This window comes from Chiloscyllium plagiosum, unplaced genomic scaffold (assembly GCF_037043375.1).
Source record: "Chiloscyllium plagiosum isolate Xiang-an unplaced genomic scaffold, Cpla_swu_hap1 HiC_scaffold_3, whole genome shotgun sequence".
NCBI classification, from domain to species: Eukaryota; Metazoa; Chordata; class Chondrichthyes; order Orectolobiformes; family Hemiscylliidae; genus Chiloscyllium; species Chiloscyllium plagiosum.
The window spans coordinates 135,660,105-135,681,303 of NW_028270141.1; the positions used below are offsets into that span (position 1 = coordinate 135,660,105).

The following is a 21,199-nucleotide window of genomic DNA, read 5'->3' on the forward strand; positions in this document are numbered from 1 at the left end:
AAGTAATTATATGGTGTGGCAAGGGTCTGGGCGGGTTTGTCTTCAGAGGGTCAGTGTGGACTTGTTGGGCCAAAGGGCCTGATTTCATACTGTAGAGAATCTAAATCTAATCCAAGTCAAGGTTAACATTGAACCCCACATTACAGGAACTAATATCTCCTTACCTAAATTAAATCTTTGGGTAGTCACTTGGAAAATTAATTTGCAATTTTTTTTATAACGGAGCCCCTGTTACTGGCAGAGGGCAAGAGTTTCATGACAAACTGCATTGGACTAGATCAGCGATTCTTTTTTTAATAAAGAACCCTTTTAAATGGATCTGTAGTCACAAACACCCCATCATAAATAAGTAACATCCTAGATGAACTTGCATTTTTGCATCCTTCCCTTGAGTTGAACCTTGTAGTACTATCAATAATACATAGTACTCTAAATTATTTTGGAATTTGTACTTTAAAATAGTAGCATATGAGGTTAGTTACTTTTTGTAAAGGCTTTGGAGATGGAGTAAACATTGAGGGCCATTAGTTTGTTTTTGGTTCAGCAGAGTCAATAATGATTTTAGTTTAGAAAACTTTAAAATTAAAGGTTTGGGGCAGTTTGGAGGAGACCTGACTGAGTCGGGTTCAAATATAGTTCCTCTTCTTAGAAAGGTTAAAGCAGTTCAGAGAAGGCACAGTTACCTCATTTAAAAGTTTATTTTCTGCAACTTCCAAACTTTGAATATTTGGTTAGAAATCTTCAGATTGTTTAAAAGCTGAGAAAGTCTAAGCTCTCAGTTTTGAGAATATTAATGAAATATATTCTAGAAGGTAATTTCTCTGTGTTGAGAACTAGACTGAAGTTTTGTTTCACTGGATGTTTCAATTTTTTTTTCTAACTGTTCTATATCTTGATAACTTGGTATTTCATTTTGTTTTCACCTTTCAGGTAATAAACTTGTGTTCCGTTATCAAAGGTACTCTGCAGCATTGTGTGACTATTCTTCAGTGAAGGTCATCACGTTAACTAAAACCAATTATTTTACCAGATTAAAATTTGCAATCTGATTTGTTCAATAGTAATATCAGCTCGAAACATAGCTATACTTAAATAGGTTATTTGGGGATTGTTATTATATACTGCAAAAGAATTCAATTTCTCCCTTTCATTCTCAATAAGATTCTTTTCTGTTGCATTAAGTTCTCGGCCACGTCCATATTTAGAGTTCAGCCTTGATCTTCAAACAAGTCTTGGTGTTGCAAGAAAAGGTTTTTGATTATCAACAAATGAGAGATATCAGATTTTTTTTTACAGAAGGTAATAGAAGACGTTTTCTGTCAGTTAAATTTTGTCAAACATAGAATTGTCAAATTTCTTCAGGGACTGAATAGAGATAATTATATCTTAAGGTGACAAAGTAAATAAGCAATACTGAGTTGATTGTCATTTGTATATTTCACCTTACCATCCTTTGAGTCCAATTGAGAAAAAAATCTGACAGATGCTTAATTCAATTTATAATGTGCACCAAAGTGAAAATGATCCCTAATGCACTGTTTGAAGTAATGAAGAATCTAAGATTCCAAAATCAATTTTTTGTTTTACCTTCCTCTTGTTCCTGAAAGATGTTGACACCTTTTTGGAATAGATTATCTCCTGCCTCTTTCATTAGATCAAAGAAACCTAAAGGTGAGAGTTTATAGAGATATTGAGTAAGATGAATTCACCTCGACCAATGTTCAGAATGTTTGGGCTCATGTAGATTAGATTAGATTCCCTACAGTGTGGAAACAGGCCCTTCAGCCCAACAAGTCCACACCAACTCTCCAAAGAGTAACCCACCCAGACCCATTTCCCTCTCACTAATGCACCTAACACAATTTAGCCTGACCTGCACATTTTTGGACTTTGGGAGGAAACTCACGCAGACATGGCGAGAATGTGCAAACTCCACACAGACAGTCGTCCAAGGCTGGAATTGAACCTGGGTCCCTGGCGCTGTGAGGCAGCAGTGCTAACCACCGTGCCACCCAGTTGGTTGGTGAAGGGGAAGTTGGGCAGGATTCCTGCTTCTGCATGTTATCCAACATCCTTATTGGAAGTGACTGTGTGAGGAGCCCAAGTAAAGACAGGACAGAGTTTGGTACAGTCTGTAAAATTCAAAGCTCATGTATGAAGGGTAAAGGCTCCATCAAATAATGGAATTTTATGGGATAAGAAAGTTATTTTGCCCTAATATACTTGTAGTGCCTCACTAAAACCTCTGACCACTGGTTTTAACTTGCTTGCTTTTTTGTTTATTCCTCACATTATTTATTAACTTCCTTTTGAAAAGCTAGATAGATTCTGCTTCGGAATTTCACAACATAACAATAAAAACTACTCACCTTTCTGTCCATTTAGGAAATGATTTTAAATTCATGCAGAAACAAAATCAACTCATTGACCGGAGAACATTTTTACTGAGTTGATTCATCAAAATCTATCATAATTTTGAGCAGCTCGATTAGATCTACACTCACCTGGTTTAGACTGATGAATGAAGCCCAGCAACAATGGAGTCCTATCACAGCAATGCATCTAAGGTCAGGAAAGGAGGTCATTGTCATTTACAAGGCAATGATCACAGAACTGTGTGCAGGAAAGTGAAGTCAAAAGCCTGGATTTTGCTGCACTGCCTCACAAGCCCATAGGAAAATGTGTCAATCTCTCAGGAAGTCCACATATATTAAAAACACATTTTGATTTTGAGTCTCTGGGTGTTAAAACAGTTAAAATATAAAGTATTTAGTTACAAATGATGAAAATAAAGTTAGTATTGAATACTCATAGACTTTTCAAATGTGTGGAAATAATATAGTTTCAGCTTGAAAGGCAGGACATGATCCTTTAGCTGACAATGTCACAGCCAGAATAAAGATACATTTCAGTTGAGCCAGACAGGATTGACAAACCTGGAAATAATCTAGTGTACAAAATGCAACTCCGTTTTTCATTTTACTACTAATATGTAAAATTTAAAAACAATATACAAATGTCCTCTTGCTCTGAGATGTCATTGCATTTCTCTTTAATGTTTGATCTTTGCAGACCAACACACTGTATTAAACAGGAAATGTGCAAATGCTTAAGCACAAAAACTGGGGTAAAACTTTAAGGTAATGCTGAGGAAGTACTACATTGTACTGTTACTGTTGAGATGGGATATTAAACTGAGACATCATCTGCCCTTTCAGGTAGACATAAAATACTTCATTACACTATCTGCCCGAAGAGCAGAGGAAGGCATCCTGGTCAACATTTATCCCTTAATTAGCATCATTAAAACATTGGTCATTGTCACATTGCTGTGTAACCTTGCTGTATGCATTGATCCCACAATACAACAGTGACAATACTCCCCAAATATTTTTTGATTGCCGAACATTTTTGGATATCCTAAGATCCTTAAAGGTACCATGTAAATGTAATTTCTTTGTTAGTTTTGTACTGAAAGAAACCTCTGCTTTATTGCAATTTCCTGCACATATAGGCATTAACATGAGTTTGAATGCATACTTCTAGCTAAAAGTTTTGTCTGACTCAGGATCATTTTTTGGACTACTTTGTCCCTTATGTCTCTTTCCCAAGTTTAAATATCTTACAGTGGAGTTTATTTGGGTCAGTCAAGGGTAACCCTTTTTTAGTTTGAAATGTATTCAAACAAAGTCTGCCTCTTTTGTTTGCAGTGGTAAAAGCGGTTCTGATCCAAGTACTATCAGAAGCCTAGCTTGCAGGAATTTCTCATCAGCAGGACATGCTTTTGTAACTGAAATGTCAGCCAATTCAGTGTTTTTCCTAAAACTAATTATTACCACAGTTTTAACTAATAACCTGTCAACTCAAAAGCGAAATGTCACATTAATGAGCACAGATATTCAGGTTTGTTTCATAAAAAAAGGCCCTTAATAAAAGGCGTGCTGATTGGCATACCCGCAGAAACGCTCTCTGTCTGATGGGCAGTCACCGAGCCGTAGCCAACAGCCCATGAAGGCGTCGTCCATCCCTATGTCTGACATTGCAAGGGCATTTTCAGTGAAAGACCATGCCTGTCCAAATTGTTCTCTGCGGGCAGATTTGTTAAATCGCGGAAATGGAGCAGTCAGTTTCGATTTGCTCAGCGGTATGAGGGTTGTTCGCCTCATACGTGCCATGCCGCATGACTGCGCTTCTGCTGGTGAAAACAGTCTCCTGCCTGCGTGGAGCCAAGCAACGTTTTATTTTTGCAAGCGCCATGAAGACAAAGTAAAAGAAGAAAAGCAATACAGGCGAGCATAACCCTGGTAATAAACAACCTGAAATAAGTCTTCAGGAGCTGTTCATAGATATCCTCCTATTTCCAGTAAACACGGACTAAAAGAACAGAAAAATTCAAATGCACTATTCAGAAATTGTGAATTTTTCTTGTGAAGAAACTGCCTGGATTTATTTTCCTGACAAAAAGTAAATCAGTAAAATAATTAATAAAATACATCCAATTTGAGTAAGGATGTGAAATGGGCATTTTTGGATTATTTTATCAACATAACCACGAATATTTTACAAAATCTCAAGCAAACATTGCTTTCGTGGAAAATGAAGTGAAATTGTAAAAATAGAAAGGATTTCTTTGAAGTGGCTTAAATACTTTTAGGAATATGGTTTCAATTTTTTAATAATTTCTAAGTCAGGTTAGTGAGTGAATAATTCTCTCCTGTTTTCTTTGACAGAACAAGTCAAGTTTCTAACAGGTTTCAATCTTCCATACTACTGAAATAGGCAGAACAAAAGTATCATTGCCTCAGTTCTTAAAGTAGGTCACACTTTTCTGCAAGTGTGAAGTTGTGGCGTGAGAGGAATGGTGTAGGAGGCACAAAAGCATCCAACAGTAAGTATCTCAAGAATCATATTGAACCATTGTCATCATAATTTAAAGTAAACTTTGACAGGCTTAAATGTGAGTCTGCCCTTCGATGCTCATTTCTCGTAATGAAGAAGAATAGGGAACGAGCGAGTGAGGGACGAGACATTATGAAGTGGATCACAAGGTCAACTAAAGTACTGATAGCTTGGCTATTCCTTTGGAGATCAAGCAGGCGTAGCAAGCTATTGAGGGAGAAAACAAGTGATAGAAAGTCTAACAAGAAGGCAGGCTTTTGGGGAGCACAGCTGATGTGTTCTAATCAGATCTAATCATTGTGTGATGACAATGTTTCTTTTTTAATCCTAACAGATTCTGTCATTAAAAGTTACTGAGGCTTAGCCTTTCGATTTTGCTCTATCATTCATCGTTGACAAAGGCTTGAGCACATTTTATTTTCTGTCCATAAACAGCTCCTGTTCTTTTCCTTTTGCTTAAACCAACTAATTATAGCAGACAGTGTTTTGTTTTCTCTCATTTTGATTGCAATCCCAGTACTTGGGATATTCTTGTCACAATAGTTCCTCACTTCTGGAACCCCTTCTACCAGTCACTAGCAATAGCTCAGAATCTACCTTGGCACCGAACAACGATAATTTGCTTAAAAACAAATTGGCAATTGTCATAGTGAGCATCAGAGCTATGCAAATCACCATTTAGTTTCCCTGCTTATGTTGAATAAACAGGTCTGTCTGGGGATATTGGTGTCTCACTATCAGTTATTCTTGTGTTAAAATTTGATTATATTTCCTTAAAGTTTTGTATTAAATCTTTCTTTGCAGTTCCAGAATGTCTGCATGATAACAGAAAAGTAAGATTCACCTCACTGTTGACTGGTTAATTTGAAGGAAAATGCTTAAGGATCTTGTATGGTGCACAGTATCAAGCCACCAATGGATTTCTGAAAGTTACAAGAATCTCTCAAGCCCGCTTTCCAAAAGAGTCCTTTGCAGTAATTCAGACATACAAATTAGGAACAGAAGTAGGTTATTCAGCCCTCCCAGCCTGTTTTGTCATTAATAAGATCAGAGCTGCCCTGATTTTGTTCCAAATTCCACATTCCCATCTATCCCCATTTAGCTTTGTTTCTTTCTTCCTTCATCTTACAAAAACTCAATGATCTCGCTTCCACCACCTTTTCAAGCAGACTTCCAATGCTGTGCAACCCTCAGAGAGAAAAAAAATTTCCTCGTCTCTATCCTAAAAGGGCAACTCCTAACTTTTAAACAGTTTCTGACCGTTCTGGACTCAACCACAAAAATTAAAATCCTTTCCATATTAAAATTATTTCCTTCTCAAAATCATTCAGGATCTTATAAAATTCAATTAAATTACAATCTAGTGAAAATTCCAGTGAAAGCAAGTCCAAGTTTATCCTATCTTTCCTCATAAAAGTACTCACTCATTCTGGGTAGTAATCTCGTAAACCTCCTCTGTTCTGTCTCCAGTACATTTATCCTTAAGCATTCTTCCTTAAGTAAGGGAGATAAAAACAGCACACATTATTGAAAGCTCACTAATGCCATGTAAATCTAATGCTTATTTGTAAGAATAGCATTCCCTTAGCTTTCCTAATCACTTGCTGTATCTACATATTAGCTTTTTGTGACTCTTGCACTAGAACATCAAGAACCCTCTACACCTCAAAATTCTGCAATCGTCTTTTTTAAAAATAATATCCTACTTTTTAATTCCTCCTGCCAAAGTGAACAATTTCACATCTTCCCACAACTCACTTTGAACATTTCCGAATTTGTTTCTGAGAAGCAATTAATTAAGATGCTGATATTCTTTGCGTTAGTACTTTACTTTAGATATAGCTATAAATAACCCCTTACTACAAAAAAGGTATTTAAACTAATTCTTAACATAAATAGATATTTTCCAGAGTGGGAATTATTGGGAGTTTTCAATGCTCTCAGTTCACCTGCTGTTAGAAACATCGAAGGATTGCCAAGCAAAAAAGACTAAGATTCACCTAGTTCATGGGTAATCTATTCACTGCTGGTAATTTGTGAATAACAGTAATGGAGAATTTTAAAGTAACTTACACCATAGCTTAACAGGACTTAACCAAATATCAGATGTAACTTGAAAACAAAAGTTGCTGGAGATCACAATGGGTCAGACAGCATCCAGCGTCTGATGAAGAGTCATCTCGATTCAAAACGTGAGCTTGCTTTCTCTCCATGGATGCTACCTGACCTGTGGTGATCTCCAGCATTTTTAAATTTTCAGTTCAGATTCCAGCATTTGCAGTAATTTGCTCCTATCAGCAATAACCTGCTCACTGGTGCTCAGTTTGGGTTCCACGAGCCCACTCAGCTCCTGACTTCATTACAGCCTTCATTTAAACATGGACAAAAAAGCTGAATTCCAGAGGTGAGATGAGAGTGACTGCCCTTGACATCAAGGCCACATTTGACTGAATGCAGCATTTAACAGCCCTAGCAAAACAGGAATCAATGGGAATCAAAAGAGAAAACATTTCACTGGTTGGAGTCATACCTAGCACAAAGCAAGCCGATTGCAGTTGCTGGACAGCAATTACCACTGTGCAGGGACATCATATAGAAATTCTTCAGGATAGTGTCCTAGGCCCAATTATCTTTGACTGCTTCATCAATGACCTTCTGTCCATCAGAAGATCAAACATAGAGATGTTTATTGATGACTGCACAATGTTCAACATTATTCATGCCTTCTCAGATACTGAAGCAGGCCATGTTCAAATTCATGAAGACCTGGACAGTATCCAAGTTTGGTTTGAGCTGGCAAGTGGCAAATAACATTTGCACCACAGAGGTCATCCCATGAATGACCTACTGGATTCATACACCGCACCACTGTTAGGGCTGTGAGGGATCTGTGATAAATGTTGGCCCAATCTGCAATACTCAAATGCTATGAAAGAATAAATTTTAAAATCCTTGTTGTTACATACTGCTTTTATTAAGGGTGGACAAGACTAGCTTTACCAGGACCTGCAATGTCCAAATTCGTAAATCTGGCATCAAACTTGTGTGACATCAAGGCAGTATCAATTCAGTGTATTCAGGCACTCCCAGGGTGTGCCCATATTTCTGGAGAAAGCCATGGAGATAGTACATTTAGCAGACAATAACACAATGTGTCCCAGAATAAGTCATGAGAAATAGCTCTACACAGTTGAATGTCACTGCCTTTAACTTTTTGTTCTGTCCCTGTTCTCCCCACCCCATATTTCTCCCCTGTCGCCATATTTGTTTAAGCAGCTTTTATCTCTAACATCCTCTAGATCTGACAAAAGGTCATCGATCTGAAGCAATCCTTCTGTTTTCTTTCTCCATTCATCCTGTCTGACCTGCTGAGTATTTCCAGTATTTATTGGTTTTACTTCACTTCAAAAGCATGCCTGGGTTGTCTGAGGTTCAACTTTCATCAGGTTCATACACTCCCCCTTCTCTAATTCACAAGAATGTCTGTGAACATGACCAGCCGACATAGGCTGTAGTTGTAATGTATTTCAGATTTTCACGGAAGGGAAAAACAACTTGTCTCTAAACAGCACCTTTAACATAGTAAAACATCTCAAGGCACACCATGGAATAGTTAGCTGAAAACAAAGGCACTTAGCCTCATAAGGAAATATTGGGTCGAACTTTCAGGTTGGCTGAGGCTTGGAACAGAGGTGAACCCAGCCCAAGAACTTCAGCACCAGCTTGCAGGCCAATTTCCCACTCCACTCCCATTGCTGGCAGTCTTAGAGAGGGCGTACAATTAGGTTCACTAAAAGTCACATTGAAGGCAGTTTAAAAAAGGCAAAATAGAAAGCATAGACTCAATAGCAGGCCTGGTGGTGTACATTCAATGGCAGATAAGGGTTTCAGCACCTCAAGGAGGTCCACTCTGGAGAAGAATGCACACTGTGGTAGTCTAGCTCTTCTATTTTTCAGTTGAATTGTTTAACAGGTTGATGATAAGGTACTCTAAAGTGCCTCTCAGTAACTCTAAAGTGCCTCTAAGTGCTGCTCTTCTATTAAACTAGGCCTCTAATTGGCCCTAGAAGCCCACCAGCTTTTTAGAGCCTGCCTGCCACCCTTAATTAAATAGGGAAGTTGTTGCTGTGCCATTTATACGGACATCCCAGAGAGAATCTTAAAGAATGATTGCTTTCCTCAAGAGTATTTTTGAGACCTACGGATGGTCTCAGCTATTGTTTCTTGCTGCCAAAGTAGAAATTCAGCATTTCAGAGTTGATGAACAAAGCTTGGTCAAACATGCAAGTTTGAGCTACATCTCCACTGAGAGGGTGGTGAATCTTTGGAATGCTGTATCCCAGAGGGCTCTGGAAGCTCAATCATTGAGCATGTTTGAGACTGAAATTGATAGATGTCTGGATACTAATGGCATCAATGGAATGATACAGGAAAATGGCATTGAGGGAGTTGATCAGCCATGATCTTTTGGAATGGTGGAGCAGGCTCAACAGGCTGCATGGCCTATTCCTGTTACTGATTGTGGGCGGCATGGTGGTTAGCACTGCTGCCTCGCAGCGCCAGAGACCCGGGTTCAATTCCCGCCTCAGGCGACTGACTGTGTGGAGTTTGCACGTTCTCCCCGTGTCTGCGTGGGTTTCCTCCGGGTGCTCCGGTTTCCTCCCACAGTCCAAAGATGTGCAGGGTCAGGTGAATTGGCCATACTAAATTGCCTGTCGTGTTAGGTAAGGGGTAAATGTAGGGGTATGGGTGGGTTTCGCTTCGGCGGGTCGGTGTGGACTTGTTGGGCCGAAGGGCCTGTTTCCACACTGTAAAGTAATCTAATCTAATCTAATCTAATCTAACCTAATCTAATCTAATATGATTCCGACAGCCTTATGTTAATTATTAAAAGAAGTTGAAATCTGCAATTGCATTCTACAGTTCCTGATCTGTGGGGGAGAATTTGGCATTGTGGTAATGTCACTAGACTAATATCTTGCACCCCAGGCAAAAACCCTGCTGTTCAAAATCTCATCATAGCAGCTGGAAAAATTAAATCTACTTAATAAATTTGCAACATAATTTCAGTGTTGGTATTGGAGACCATGTCAATTGTTATTGATTATTGTAGAAACCCATATCCTTTAGGAAAGAAAATCTATTATCGTCTCCAGATTTTGCTTACGTGTGACTGAAAACCCACAGTAATGGTGTTGACTCCTAACTGCCCTCTGAAATGGTCCAGCAAGTCATTCTGTTGAAGACAATTATGTACTCGCAATAAATGCTGGCCTTGCCAATAACACAGATATATCCTGTAAAAGAACAAAGAAAAAAGCTTGAAGATGATAGACAACACAATGAAAACTTGAAGTGAGCTTGAGATAAATTCTATTACTTTTAAACTAGGAAGAGAAGACACATATGTCATAACATGATATTTATAGCTTACATACCCGGAATCAGGAAGCAATCATTTTGCCATAACCTTCAATCTATTTTTGATCAAAAGGTGTGGAGAGCTAGATGTTTGACATTCTTCGAAGCATTCTCTGATTATTGCATCACTGATAATTTTACTCACATTGTTCTGGCATATGAGATTGATATAAAAGGGAATCAGCCAATAAACGAAGGTAAAGGCAGTGCTCAACGACAGGACAGCTCTCTTACTAGAGAGAGACAATGGGTGGTAGTTTAACCTGAGGGTCACTATGTCTCAGGCAGGAGGAGAGGTTGAGAAGGAGAGTTCTTCCTGGTAAACTCAGATGGTGTAGGAATCGAATGCATGCCATTGGCGTCACTCTTCATTGCAAACCAACCATCCAGCCAATTGAGCTGGCCTAATTGTATTTAGCGCTCGACTATTAAGCGAACAACCTAGGTTACATTCCAGAAACAAGGGTTTGAATCTCAAAACAGCAGATTTGAATTCAATATTTTTTTTAAATTATGAACAGTCTAATGATGTTGATTGTCAGGAAAACCCACCTTGTTCACTAATGTCCTGTTTGGGAAGGAAATTTCCTATCCTTACCTGGTCTGGTTCCATTATCACAGTAATTTGGTTGACTCTGAACTGCCATCAGGGAAATTAGAGATGGACAATAAATGTTGGCCTAGCCAGCAATGCCCACATCTGTGAAAAAATGAAATACAATATCATAGAATGGCATGGGACAGAAGGAAACCATTCAGTTCATTGTACCTCTGCTGGCTTTTTTGTCTTTAATTAAAGCCCCACAATTTTTTTCCCTTCAAGTATTTATCCAGCTTTCTTTAAAAGTTATTACTGAATCTGCTTTCACCATTCTTTCAAGTACCACATTCCAAATCACAATCACACAATAGCTCACTAACAACACTATGTTTTCCACATGTCATTTCTGGTTATAGAGTCACAGAGATATACAGCATGGAAACAGACCCTTCCTATTCATATACCCATCCAAATGCCTGCAATTGGAACAGCCTCCATCACTCCCTCTGGCAGCTCATTCCATACATGTATCACTCTCTGCGTGAAAACGTTGCCCCTTAGGTCTCTTTTGTGTCTTTCCCATCTCATCCTAAACCTATGCCCTCTAGTTCTGGACTCCCCCCACCTCAGGGAAAAGACTTGATCTACTTATCCTATCCATGCCCCTCATGATTTTAAAAACCTCTATAAAGGTTACCCCTCAGCCTCTGACGCTTCAGGGAAAACAGCCCCATCCTGTTCAACCTCTCCCGAAGGTTCAAATCCTCCAACCCTGGCAACACCCTTGTAAATCTTTTCTGAACCCTTGCAGGTTTCACAACATCTTTCCGACAGGAAGGACACCAGAATTGCAAACAACATTCCAACAATGGCCTAACCAATATCCTGTACAGCGCAACATGATTTCCGAACTCCTGTACTCAATACTCTGACCAATAAAGGAAAGCATACCAAACGCCTTCGTCACTATCCTATCTACCTGCGACTCCACTTTCAAGGAGCTATGAACCTGCACTCCAAAGTCTCTTTGTTCAACAGCACTCCCGAGGACCATACTATTAAGTGTATAAGTCCGGCTGAGATTTGCTTTCCTAAAATGCAGCACCTCGCATTTATCTAAATTAAACTCCATCTGCCACTTCTCAGCCCATTGGTAATCTGAGGTAACCTTCTTCGCTGTCCACTACACCTCCAATTTTGGTGTCATTTGCAAACTTACTAACTATACCTCATGCTCAAATCCAACTCATTTATATAAATGATGAAAAGCAGTGGACCCAGAACCGATCCTTGTGGTACTCCACTGGTCACCGGCCTCCAGTCTGAAAAACAACCCTGCACCATCACTCTCTACCTTCTACCTTTGAACCAGTTCTGTATCCAAATGGCTAGCTCACCCTGTACTCCATTAGATCTAACCTTGCTAACCAGTCTCCCATGGAGAATCTTGTCGAACGCCTTACTTAAGTCTGTATAGATCATATCTACTGCTCTGCCTCATCAATCCTCTTTGTTATTTCTTCAAAAAACTCAATCAAGTTTGTGAGACATGATTTCCCATGCACAAAGCCATATTGACTATCCCTAATCAGTCCTTGCCTTTGCAAATACATTTACATCCTGTCCCTTAGGATTCCCTCCAACAACTTGTCCACCACCGACATCAGGCTCACTGGTCTATAGTTCCCTGGCTTGTCCTTACCACCATTCTTAAAGAGTGGCACCACATTTGCCAACCTCCACTCTTCCGGCACCTCACTTGTGACTATTGATGATACAAATATCTCAGCAAGAGGACCAGTAATCACTTCTCTAGCTTCCCACAGAGTTCTAGGGTACACCAAATCAGGTCCTGGGGATTTTTCCACTTTTATCCGTTTCAAGACATCCAGCACTTCCTCCTCTATAATATGGACATTTTTCAAGATGTCACCATCTATTTCCCTATATTCTATATCTTTCATGTCCTTCTCCACAGTAAATACTGATGCAAAATACTCGTTTAATTTCTCCCCCATCTCCTGCGGCTCCACACAAAGGCAGTCTTGCTGATCTTTGAGGGGGCCTATCCTCAGCCTAGTTATCGTTTAGTCCTTAATGTATTTGTAAAAACCCTTTGGATTCTCCTTAACTCTATTTGCAAAAGGTATCTCATATCACCTTTTTTCCCCTCCTGATTTCCCTCTTAAATATACTCCTACAGCCTTTATACTCTTATAAGGATTCACTCGATCGATCCTGTCTATACCTGACATATGCTTCCTTCTTTTTCTTAATCAAGCCCTCAATTTCTTTAGTCATCCAGCATTCCCTATACCTATCATCTTTTCTTTCACCCTAACAGGAATATACTGTCTCTGGACCCTCGGTATCTCATTTTCCCATTTTCCAGCCGCCCCTTTCCCTGCAAACATCTGCCTTCTATCAGCTTTTGAAAGTTCTTGTCTAATACCAATAAAATTGGCCTTTCTCCAATTTAGAACTTCAACTTTTAGATCTGGCCTATCCTTTTCCATTACTATTTTAGAATAGAATTATGGTCGCTGGCCCCAAAGTGCTCCCCTACTGACACCTCAGTCACCTGCCCTGCCTTATTGCCCAAGAGCAGGTCAAGTTTTGCACCTTCTCTAGTAGGTACATCCAAATACTGACTCAGAAAATTTTCTTGTACACACTTAACAAATTCCTCTCCATCTAAACCCTTAACATTATGGCAGTCCCAATCTATGTTTGGAAAGTTAAAATCCCCTACCATAACTACCCTATTATTCTTACAGATAACTGAGATCTCCTTACAAATTTGTTTTTCAATTTCTCTCTGACTATTAGGGGGTCTAAAACACAATCCCAATATGGTGATCATCCCTTTCTTATTTCTCAGTTCCACCCAAATAACTTCCCTGGATGTATTTCTGGGAATATTCTCCCTCAGTATAGCTGTAATGTATCCCTTATCAAAAACGCTACTCCCCATCCTCTCTCACCTCCCCTTCTGTCCTTCCTGTAGCATTTTTACGCTGGAACAATAAGCTGCCAGTCCCATCCATCCCTGAGCCATGTTTCCGTAATCATTGCTATGATATCCCAGTCCCATGTTCCTGACAATACCTGGAGTTCATCTGTCTTCCCTGTTAGGCCCCTTGCATTGAAATAAATGCAGTTTAATTTATTAGTCCTACCTTGTTATCTGCTTTGTCCCTGCCTGCCCTGACTGTTTAATTTGCTTCTGTTCGCAACTGTACCAGTCTCAGATTGATTTCTTTCCTCACTATCTCCCTGGGCCCCATCCCCCCACCACCCCACCACCCCCACCTTACTAGTTTAAATCCTCCTGAGCAGCTCTAGCAAATCTCCTTGCCAGTATATTAGTCCCCTTCCAATTTAGGTGCAATCCGTCCTTCTTGTACAGGTCACTTCTACCCCAAAAGAAATTCCAGTGATTCAAAACTGTGAATCCTTCTCCCATACACCAGCTCCTCAGCCATGCATTCATCTGCTCTATCCTCCTATTCCTGCCCCCACCAGCTCGTAGTACCGGGAGCAATCCAGATACTACTACTCTCGAGGACCTCCTTTTTAAATTCCTGCCTAACTCTCTGTAATCTCCCTACAGAATCTCAACCTTTTCCCTTCCTATGTCATTGCTTCCACTGTGTACAATGACCTCCTCCTGGCCCCTAGTAGAGTGATATTTACTTCTTTCAATCTACAGACCCAGAAAATAACACTGTCTTATTCCTCTACGAAACACTGCTCCAGGCTAACTTAAAACTTATGGCTTATACTTTTAAGTTTAATCAAGAGACATATCTCAGTACAACATATAATCAAGAAAAAACCCACTATACTCACTACTGCAAACTTACTGTAAGGCCACGCTTAAAATATTCACTTATCTGTTTCTGTGCTGTGACCTCTCCCAAACAGATTCCTCCAAGACTAGTTGTGAATTTCACTGTTTATTAATTTTCCCAGAAGCACTCCGATGTCCAGCGATACATGAATTTAAACAGCAAAGGCAGTAACTGTGCAGGTTCACGGCTGCATCAGTTAGCAGCATGGGCTTCTTTTACAAACTACCTCAGATTAGTGTCCTTCAGTTATCTATCCCACTGTCACTGAAAAATAATTACCCTAGCTTATTCTATCAACATTGGTCATGATGAAAGAGAGGGATCTCTGGGTAAAGAGTACAATAAATGGGCTGTGGAGGAGATGACAGAATTACAAGAATGAATCATTTTATTGTCACATATGTTTTACAGTGAGAAAAACAGTAAAATACAATGAAAAGCTTTTCCACATTTCCAGGATCAGGCACCATTTTGAATAGTTTTAAGAATAGGAAAGAAAAAAAGATATAGCTTAATGAGAGTCTATCAGTCCTAAGCCAGCTCATCATCAATGGTACCTCGCCGCAGTCTACACCAGATCCAACCAACATTAAAGTCACCACTGTTCAGGGACCATGTTTTGCCATTGGGCTGCCATTGTCCTCCGTCAAAACCTCACCACCACCTGCCCCAGATTGCCAGTGTCAGAATCACATCTCTCACTGCTTGGGACAACCTCGATGTTGCTGTAGTGCCCTTCCACCACCACTTCACCACCAACATCGGACGCAACCAATGACAAAGTCGCCAATCCTCAGGCACCATCTTTTGCCACTGGACCAACCTCACCTCTGCTGATTTAGCAGCCACCAATTCCAATGCTAGGTCCTGTACCAGAAAAGTAAGTAGGGTTCACTCGCTGCCATAAAGAGATCCGCATTGGGCCCACTTGACACGGTGCTGGGCCTACTCAGGTCTACACTGAGGCTTGTCACCATCCAGGACAAGAGATAAGTAAGAAGAAAAGGACAAAAAAGAAAAATGGTATGGGCAGATAGAGAATGCAAGAGAAACATGGAAAAACTGGCAAACTGAGAAGATATTAGGAGGGCATTGGATCACCAGAGAGGTTAATAGGATTGTTTGTTGGACTGGGGAAAACATTTCTGACACACAAGCAGTGCTGTAAACGCACTTGTTCCTCCAGGAACCTTTGACACCTTCAGCCACTACATTTTGAGATGCCTGGGAAATTCAACTGGCCAATACTGAACATAAATAGAAGGTGAGGCATGTGGCTTCATTATAAAATTTAAATAAGAATCTTGTTGCATGGCCTTGGGTTCCCCAATTACCTTCTGTTCCTCCTTCTATTAAAAGCATATAAAGCAAGTCAGGTTTGAAGTTGAATATTTTTATATTTTAAGTCTTCATCAAATCCAACCACATCCTTTTTGGGATTTTAAAAATATTTCTTTGACATTACCGGTAAGTCAAGGATTCTTTTTAAGGTTTTCTTAATTTGTCCTCCAAACTTTAAAAGAATTACATACATGAACCTGCTGCTATCCTTGTTTCTGCTGTTTTCAGAATTGTACTAAAATAAATGCAAAACTGCAGATGATGGAAATCTGAAAGAAAAACAGAAAATGCTGGAGAAATTCAGCAGGTCTGGAAGCATCTGTGGATGGAGAAACAAAGTGAACTTTGGTATTCTGAGACAGGGTAGGTGATGCAGGCCTGGCTTTTTGGTAAGGGGATGTTTATGTCAATGAAAACTCTTTCAGGGTGACATTAAGGGTGGGTGTCACTATGTATGTGATTGAAGAAACACTGTTTACTTTCTGCAGCCGTGTAATCAAATAACCCAGGAGGCACAGCACATAAAGAAATGACATAAGCAATCCTGCAACCCAAGCAATATCATATAGTGGAGAATTTCTCTGTACTCCATAATCAAGAAGCTTCCATCGAGCATCACATAGTTTGAGCTGAATCTTCTTCAAATGGCAGAAAGACTCAATTTAGTTAATTCAGGAAACCACCAAAGAATAGCCGATTATTAAACAACTTGTCAAGGAACAGACAGTTTGGGAATAATAGTCAAAGAAATCTTGGCTATTGAAAATCTTATCAAGAGAGAAAAAAACAGGTAGAATATTTCATAGGATTTCCTAGACTTGTGACAGAACCTAAATAGAAGGCAGAATCCATTAAGATTAACTATGCTGGTAAATTGTCAATTCCACTCCTACAGCAATTTCAAACAAGTCCAGCTATTGAATTCAAATACATTGAAGTTGTTCCTCATCTCAGGAAAATGCCGGGAATCTTCAGATAGAATGACAACCAAACCGTCTTCAGAAAGTTCCTTCCAGGAATTCTTTTAACATTGAAAGCTATTCCGCAGCAATTGTTGATGGCTGTAGAAACTCCTTCATTTCGATTAATAACAAGCCCTGGAGCACTGCTTAAAGTAAGACATTACATTGAATCAAAGAGGGGCTTAAGATATCCTTCAAATGAAACAGCCTTTCTGTCTACAAATACAAACTATTCCAGTGCAAAGTTAAAAATCACACAACACCAGGTTATAGTCCAACAAGTTTAATTGGAAGCACTAGCTTTCGGTGCACTGCTCCTTCATCAGGTAGTTGCATGCATTTTATATCATGCTTTCCTTCATACACACCTTGGAAGAAATTGCTTCCAGTCACCATCTAAAAAGTATAACATGATAACTATAATGGGATATGATATTGAACAAAGTTCCCTTTGCCCTCAAGCAGATGCAAAAGAAGTTAGGTTGTCCATGTCCTGAACATTGTTTATCCCTGAATTCCGTGCCTAGGTATCTTTCTGCCTAAGATGGCACCATAAGTGGTGACTTGTTAGCTTCTCACTGTATTAATTGCGTACTTGACATTAAACTTAATGCAATTTAATTCAACCAGATAATCTGAACATTCATTTCCTTGCTGTTTTTTGAACTATATTGTGTGTAAATTGGCTGCTGAATTTCCCACATAGTAATACTGACACACTTCAAAAGTACATTTTGGCTGTAAAATTCTCATGTATGCCCTGAGGTCATGAAAGACAGTGTACAAAATGCATGACTTACTTCCAGTTCAAAATATTTAGGTTAGCTGGGTCATAATGGATGGCACATTGCCTGTTTACTGTTTGATGATTGTGTCTTTTAGTAGTCTACTTCAGATTGAAATGCATACTGGGCAGTTGAATCAAATGATCAAAGACCCAAGAGAAACTGTGAGCAGTTGAGTTAGATGCCAGCTTGTCACCCCTGCACTGGATCAAACTATCCTAGACATTATCAGACATTAGTCATGAGATTTTCTGGCTCAGACAGTTAATAGATACCAGGGAAATTCCAGAATTAGTCTTTATTCTGAGAAACAGTTGCAAAGTTTGGGAAACAAACACCAACAAGACTAAATAAAGGCAAAATACTGCAGATGCTGGAAATCTGAAACACACACAGACTGCTGGAGAAACTGTTGCATCCTGGAGAGAGAAACAGAGAAAATATTTCCAATCCAATATGACTCTTCTTCACCTATTGGCCTTTACTTGCACTTAATTTCTTCATTGTTAAAGAGACATTGTCCACCTTAATTTCTCTGGTCCTCTAACCTGTCTCCCTCTGAACTTTATTTCCCTCAGGTCCAATCCCAATATAGTTATCATACTTGCTGATAAGGGTGATTCTGTTTCATCTGGAAATGATTTCTACCTGGCAGAGGCTAAGCACGAACTCTCAGATACTTTGTCTTAGCTTCCCTAGATCATGACACCATTGTTGAACTTCAGGCTGAATTTTCAGAATTGTCATAGATCTCATCACATCTAGAGACCTCTTTTCCACAGCTTCCTACCTTAAAGTCCTCCAACAACATACAGCTCACTTCTACCTCCTTTCCAAAATCCACAAACAGGACCAGCCTGGCAGATCCATCATTTCAATCCATTCCTGCTCTGCTGGACTTATTTCTTCCTCTTGCGTCTATTTTCTCCCCTCTTGATCAGTCTTTTGCCAATGATTCCTCTGACACTTGACATCAGTTCCATAATTTCCAGTTTATGGTCTTAGCTTCTCCCTCCTCACTGTGGATGTGCAATCACGTTACATAACCATTTTCTATCAGGATGGTTGAAAGGCTCTTCACTACTTCCTTAAAAAAAGAGGCCTGGAAAGAGTCTTTGGTTCACTACCCGCTCTTTCACCTAACTGAAGCTGTTCTCACTTTGAACAATTTCTCCTTTAACTCATCTTATTTTTTCCAAGTCAAATATGTGACTATGGGTACCTGTATGGGTTGCAACTATGCCTGAGTCTTTGTGGGGTTTATGGAATATTCCTTGTTCCAGTCTTATTCAAGCCTCCACCCATAACTCTCTCTCTGGTGCATTGATGGTGTCATCAGTGCTGCTTCAGAATTGGAAAGATTCATCAGTTTTGCTCCCAATTTCCATCCTTTTGCCATCTTCACCTGGGCATTCTCTGGCTCTTCTTTTCATTTCCTTGACTTCAGAGCAATTAGAATTCCGACTTTATATTGCAGTACTGGTGCAGAGCTGCTTTGTTAGAAGTCCCATCCATTGGTGCCTCTGATTTCCTTACACTATGTCATGTCTGTCTGCTGTGAGCCAGTCCCTTTGAGATTGACTTGTGCTCACACATTTACATAACTGAAACAGATCCCATTCTTGATCACTGTTTCCATTTCTGAGGATAGGCTATCCACCAGCATCCATGACATAGCCACCAACTGGTTACCTTGGTGACACCTGCTCACACCATTTGACCTGGAAAGATTCCATTCCATTTTCCCAGTTTCTCCATCTCCAGGCATCTGCTGTGTTGGGGCTACCTGCAATATGATCTCCTTTTTTCTCAACCAAAGTTTCCATCCTATTGTAGTTGATAGGGCCTTTAGCCATGTCTGAACCATCTCCCATCATTCTGCACACACCCTTACCCCTCGTTCCCAGAAAAATGATAGGGTTTCGCTTGTCCTTACTTTCCACCCCACCAGTCACCACATTCAAAGATCATCCTAGGCCATTTGTGCCACATCCAGCAGGTTGCCACCACCTGATGCATCTTCCCTTCTGTTCCACTATCAGCATTCCATACAGACCATTCCCTCCACAACACTCAGGAAGTTTAAAATCAGAAAATGTTGCCAAACAGAAATAAACATAAGCAGGAAGCACAGAGATAACAGAACAGTGGGAGTTATTTTGTGTTTGTACATGGTAGCAAAGTTTAAAATGGCTTTAAATTTAGGAAGGGTAGAACTTGTGACGTCAGTGTAAGACAGCGCCAGCATTTCCTGCAATTGTGCAGTGTGTGGCTGCACTGTAGTCTGCAATTTACAACCATCAGAACAGATGCCTGGAGATGGAGAAACTGGGAGAACAGAATGGAATCTTTGCAGGTCAAAGAGTGTGAGCAGGTGTCACCAAGGTAACTGTCGAGTTGGTGGCTATGTCATGGATGTTGGTGGATAGCCTATCCTCAGAAATGGAAACAGTGGTCAAGATTGAAATCTGTTCAGTTGTGTAAATTTGTGGGCACAAGTCAATCTCAAAGGGACTGTCTCATAGCAGATAGACACCACATAGTGTAACAAAATCAGAGGGAGCATTGGAGGGACCTTCTAACAAAGCAGCTCTGCTCCAGTATTGCAATATAAAACAGAAATTCTGATTGCTGTATTGTATGAGAACTTATCATGTTCATCCTTAAAATCCATTGCACGTTTTAGCACAAAATATTAACTCATTTAGTGTGCTTTAAGAGGGGTTACTGTTGTATTGAAAATAAGTCTGTGCCTATCAGCTGAACATGTGGCTACAAGGCTGGTGCAGAGAGAGGTTTTCAGGTACTTGGATAATTGGGGCTCATTTTAGGGAAGGTGGGATGTCTACAAACAGGATGGTCTTCACTTGAACCAGAGGGGTACTAATATCCTGGGTGGGAAATTTTCTGGTGTTATGCGGGTGGGTTTAAACTAGCTCAGCAGGGGGATGGGAACCTGAGGTGTAGTTGCAGTGCACAGGGGAATGAGAGTAGGGAGGATAGGGACAGGATTCCAGGTTCACAGGAATGTGCTGGCAGACAGCAAGCTGGTTTGAAGTGTGTTTACTTCAACACGAGAAGTATCCGAAACAAGGTAGGCGAGCTTGCAGCATGGATAGGTAGCTGGGACTTCGATGTTGTGACCATTTCGGAGACATGGATAGAGCAGGGTAAGAAATGGATGTTGAAGGTTCCAGGGTTTAGATCTTTCATTAAGAACAGGCAAGGCGGTAAAAGAGGAGGAGGTGTGGCCTTGTTAGTCAAGGATAATACAACAGTGGCTAAAAGAACTTTAGACGAGAACTCATCTACCGAGATAGTGTGGGCTGAGGTTAGAAACAGGACAGGAGAGGTCACACTGCTTGGAGTTTTTTATAGCCCTCCTCAGAGTTTCAG

At 40.0% G+C, this 21,199-nt stretch overlaps 1 protein-coding gene and 1 long non-coding RNA gene across 7 annotated transcripts in view; one reads left to right on the top strand and one right to left on the bottom strand.

Annotated features, from left to right (window-relative positions):
* The window catches only part of rmdn2 (regulator of microtubule dynamics 2), a 415,905-nt gene extending 411,044 nt beyond the window's left edge, over positions 1-4,861 (top strand). For 2 of the 4 annotated variants that reach the window (XR_015754541.1, XR_015754546.1), the window contains exon 14: positions 4,731-4,858. The gene's annotated coding sequence lies outside the window, so the exon portion shown is untranslated. Of the gene's footprint in view, positions 1-4,730 lie in introns of all 4 variants that reach the window. The other 2 variants (XR_015754552.1, XR_015754548.1) reach the window with 2 other exon arrangements.
* Positions 1-21,199, bottom strand: part of LOC122548482 (uncharacterized) — an 88,693-nt gene that overhangs the window by 48,176 nt on the left and 19,318 nt on the right. For 2 of the 3 annotated variants that reach the window (XR_015754560.1, XR_015754557.1), the window contains exons 2-3: positions 10,919-11,020; positions 10,067-10,196 (exon numbers count right to left, since the gene is read on the bottom strand). This is a non-coding gene — a long non-coding RNA (uncharacterized LOC122548482). Of the gene's footprint in view, positions 1-6,323; positions 6,394-10,066; positions 10,197-10,918; positions 11,021-21,199 lie in introns of all 3 variants that reach the window. The other variant, XR_015754558.1, reaches the window with a different exon arrangement.